Raw genomic sequence first — 5,333 nt, forward strand, 5'->3', positions numbered from 1 at the left:
TTATAATAAAATGTGCAAAGACCTGGAGTTAGAAAACCAAAAGGGAAGAACACTCTCAGCCTTTCTCAAGCTGAAAGTACTGAAGAAAAAATTCAAGCCTTGAGTTGCAATATTGAATGATGCAGGAAGCATCAAAAGAAGATGGAAGAAATATACAAAGTCACTGTCTCAAAAGAATTGGTCCATGTTCAACTATTTCAGGAAGGAGGATATGATCAAGAAACAATGACTTTGAAGAAAGGAGTCCAGGTTGGACTGAAGGAATTGGTGGAAAACAAGGCTCCAGGAATTGACACAATACTTACCGAGATGTTTCAACACACCAATGCAGGGCTGGAGGTGCTTACTCATTTATGCCAAGAAATGGGAAAACAGCTACCTCGTCAATTGACTGGAAGAGACAGATATTTGTACCCATTCCTAGAATGGTGATCCAACATAATGTGGATAGTATATAAGAATATCAGTAACATAATATGCAAGTAAAATTTTGATGAAGATAATTCAAAAATGGTTCTAGCATTATACTGAAAAGTAACTTCCAGAAATTCAAGCTGGGTTCAGAAGAAGATGGGAAGGAAGGATATCATTGCTGATGTCAGATGGATCTTGGCTGAAAGAAAAAATACCAGAAAGATGTTTACTTGTGCTTTATTAGCTATGAGAGGTCATTTGACTATGTGCATTATAACAAATTATAGATAATATTGCGAAGAATGGGAACTCAAGAATTCTTCATTGTGCTCATGAGTAATCTATACATGGACCAGGAGGTTGCCATTTGAACAGAACAAGGGGATACTGCATGGTTTAAAATGAGGAAGGGACTGCATCAGGGTTGTATCCTTTCACCATACTTATTCAATCTGTATGCTGAGCAAATAATCTGAGAAGTTGAACTATATGAAGAAGAACATGGCATTAAGATTGAAAGGAGACTCATTAATAACCTGCTATATGCAGGTGACACAACTTTGCTTGCTGAAAGTAAAGATGGCTAGAAACACTTATTGATAAAGATCAAAGACTACAGTCTTCAGTATGGTTTACACCTCAACATAAAGAAAAGAAAAATCACAACTGGATGATTCAGGAGCATCATGATAGATTGAGAAAAGTTTGAAGTTGTCAAGGATTTCATTTTGTTTTGATCCACAGTCAACACTCATGGAAGCAGTAGCCAAGACATCATACCTTGTATTTCACCGGGCAAATGTGCTGCAAAAGATCTCTTTAAAGTGTTAAGAAGCAAAAAATGTCACTTTGAAGACTTAGGTGTGCCTGTCCGAAGCCATGGTATATGCAATCTCCTCATATGCATGTGACACTTGGGCAATGAACAAGGAAGACAGAAGAAGGGTTGATGCCTTTGAATTGTGACGTTGGCAAAGAATACTGAAAATACCATGGGCGTACAGAAGAATGAATAAATCTATGCTGGAAGAAGGGCAGATGAAATATTCCTTAGAAGAGAGAACAGCCAGACTTTGTCTCACCTACTCTGGTCGTGTTATCAGAAAGGACTATTCCCTGGAGAAGGATATCATGCTTGGTAAAGTACAAGGTCAGTGAAAATGGAGAAGACCCTCAACAAGATGGATTGACACAGTGGATGCAACCACGGACTCAAGTATACCAAAGATAGTGAGGATGGCACAGAACAGGCCACTGTTTCGTTCTGTTGTACATATGGTCACCATCAGTCAGAGGTGACTCATGGCACCTAACAACAACAAAATTGGAAGATTCAGCAAAACAGCAGGATATAAGATGAACATACAAAAAAAAAAAATCAATTGGAATCCTCTACATGAACAAAGATATCTCTGAGAAGGAAATAACAAAAGCAAATCCATTTGCAATAGCTAGCAAAAAGATAAAATGCTGAGAAATAAATCTTATCAGAGACACAAAAACCTATTCAAACAAAATTGTGAAACACTACTACAAAAACTAGATGATTGGGACCTTCTAAAAATTAAATTTTTATGTGCTTCCAAAGAATTTTCCAAAAGCGTAAAAAAAGAACCTACAGATTGGGGAAAAAAATATTCATTAATGACATACCTGACAAAGGATTTATCTCTAAATTTATAGAAAACTCCAACACCTCAACAAACAAAAGACAATCCAATTCAAAAATGGGCAGAAGACATGAATAGACATTTCACCAAAGATATTCAGGCACCCAACAAACATATGAAGAAATGGTCACGATCATTAGTCATTAGAAAGATACAAATCAAAAGAACAATGAGATATCATCTCACCCCAGCACTAGTAGCAAAGTTCAACAAGACAGAAAATAACAAATGCTGATAAGGATTTGGAGAGATTGTGTGATAGTTGGAGCTGTGTGTCAACTTGGCTGGACCACAATTCTGTGTGGTTTAAGCTGTTGTGATGTGGTTATTCCCATGATGGGATCAGATGATTATGCTTTGAGCAGCCAATCTGTTGAAAGGGAGTATCCCTAGGGGTGTGGCCTGCTTCCAGTATATCTATGGACATCCTGGGAAAAGAGACATTCTTCTGTGGATCAGGATTCTGTTGTGCTGCCTATAACTGTCCATGAGTGAACAATTCACCATTCGGCCTGGAGATCTTGGATTCATCATTCCTTGGAGTCAACAGCCAGTGTATTGTCTGCCAGCCTTGAGCTCCTCAGTCCCTGCAGCTGCAAAAGTCGGGAAAACCTCCAGCTTGACATGGAAAAGCCTCCAGCTTGACTTTTGATCCAGGATCTTTGGACTTGCCAGATTCTATAAGTGTGTGAGCCATTTTCCTAAGATAAATTTCTCTATATATACATATATATATATAAGCTTTACTGGTATTGTTTCTCCAGAGAATCCAGTATAACACATTTGGTACCGGGAGTGGTTCTAGAGAAACAAAATCATAAGGATGGGCTTCCTAAATTGGTTCTCCAATTTTATTAATCATAAAGACACTAGTGACCCTGCCTTTGTTAGTAAAGAGGGCCCTGCTAATCCCTGGTGTGAGGTGGCAACATTAATATGCAAAATAGGACCAACAACAGATCAAGTACTTTTGAGAAGTGAGGCCCTGGGTGATCGCATGTTTGATACTTTTCTGCAATTTTGTCAGCATGAGGAATATAAGGAAGCTGGTTGGTTGGTCCTACTTACACTAGACAAAGTGGTGAAAGAGCAAGATGAACTCAGAGCGGCTGAGTCTCTACTTAAGCACCGCATAAAAGAACTCAGTGTTTTCGGTTGTGCTCTGAAAGAAAGCCTTATATCTTCTAGTAACAGAGCTGATATTGCTGAAAAACAAACCCAGAGTCTTATCATAAGGGTGGCTGAATTACAACACCAATTAAATTGCTAACCCAGAATGGTGTTTGACGTTAAAGTGAGGGCATTGATTGGGGAAAAAATGGGATCCTGAAACCTGGAATTGGGACATATGGGCAGATAGTCAGGAAGATCAGGGTATGGAGCCTGTAAATTCTGTTGAATCCCTCCCATCTAAAGGGATTACTGTAAAACCATTATCCCCTCCACCTCAGTTTGATGGGATTAGCCAAACTGATCCTGTTGGGTCATTGCCTGAGGCAGAGGCCATGGAAGATATTCCTGAATGTTCTCAGGAACTGCCTCAACTACCCATTGTTGCTGCTAGACCTATAACTAAAGTTAAGTCCAAGCAAGCCCCAAAAGGTGAAATAGAAAGTGTGACTGAGGAGGTGGTACGCTACGTTCAAAAATACCTACTTGATTTTGCTGACATGTACAGACAGAAACCTGGAGAATATGTATGGGGATGGCTACTAAGGGTGTGGGATAATGGTGCAATGAATGTAAAATTGGATCAGTTTGAGTTTATTGATTTAGGCCCACTAAGTACAGATTCTTAATTCAATGTTTCATTTCGAGAAGTTAGGAAAGGATCTAATAGTTTATTTGGTTGGCTTACTGAAGCATGGAATATGCGGTGGCTTACCTTAAGTCAAGTTGAAGTACCAGACCTGCCTTGGTATAATGTAGAAGAAGGTAACCACAGGCTTAGGGAAATTGGCCTGTTAGAATGGATTTATCAGATTAGACCCCTAGAGCCAGAAATGGAGAGTCCAGAAGACACACCTTTCATGAGTACACTGAGGAATAATTTTGTGAAGGGATCCCCAGTATCCTTGAAATCTGCTGTGATTGCTATTTTATGTAAATCTGATTTAACAGTGGGAACTGCCCTAACTGAACTAAGGCACTTAACTATGATGGGGCTTATTGGACCCAGTGGTAGTAGGGGCCACGCGGCAGCAGTTAATCGACAAAGGCAAGGTGGACATGGTTACCATAATGGACAGCAGAGCTGGAACATTAATCAGAATAGTCTGACTTGTGTGGAATTATGGCATTGGCTACTTGTGCATGGTTTTCCTAGTAGGGAAATACATGGAAAACTTACTAAATATTTACTTGATTTGTATAGACAAAAGAATTCCAGGTCACATGAACAGCAGCCTCAATTGAATCACCAGAAGACAGAGTCATGGCCCCTCAATCAATTCCCAGACTTGAGTCAGTTTACAGAACCACAACCACTTGAATGAAGGGGAGGCCTGGTCCCTTTGAAGAAGGACCCCACTACATTGCCAAAAATCTATAATGTCAATCTTTATCCCAGCCTTCCACAAAGGGATCTGAGGCCTTTTATGAGAGTGACTGTTCATTGGGGAAAAGGAAATAATCACTTTTCGGAGATTACCAGACACTGGCTCTGAACTGACACTAATTCCAGGAGACCCAAAGGGTCATTGTGGCCCACGAGTCAGAGTGGGGCATATGGAGGTCAAGTTATTGATGGAGTCTTAGCTAAGATGCATCTCACAGTGGGTGCAGTGGGTCCCTGAACCCATCCTTTAGTGATCTCCCCAATTCCAGAATGCATAATTGGAATAGATATGCTGAGCAATTGGTACAATTCCCACATTGGGTCCATGACATGTGGAATAAGGGTTATTATGGTAGGAAAAGCCAAATAGAAGCCATTAGAACTGCCTCTACCTACAAAAATAGTAAACCAAAAGCAGTACCGTATCCCTGGAAGGGTTGCAGAGATCACTGCCCCCATCAAGGACTTGAAGGATGTGGAGGTGGTATTCCCACCATATCCCCATTTACTTCACCTATTTGGCCTGTGCAAAAAACAAATGGATCTTGGAGAATGAGAGTAGATTATCATAAACTTAATCAGGTGATGGCTCCAATTGTAGCTGCTGTTCCTGATGTGGTTTCATTGCTTGAGCAAATTCGTACATCTCCTGGTACTTGGTATGCATCTATTGATCTGGCCAATGCATTTTT

This window comes from Orycteropus afer, unplaced genomic scaffold (assembly GCF_000298275.1).
Source record: "Orycteropus afer afer isolate SDZICR_OR568_19922 unplaced genomic scaffold, OryAfe1.0 scaffold00945, whole genome shotgun sequence".
NCBI lineage: Eukaryota > Metazoa > Chordata > Mammalia > Tubulidentata > Orycteropodidae > Orycteropus > Orycteropus afer.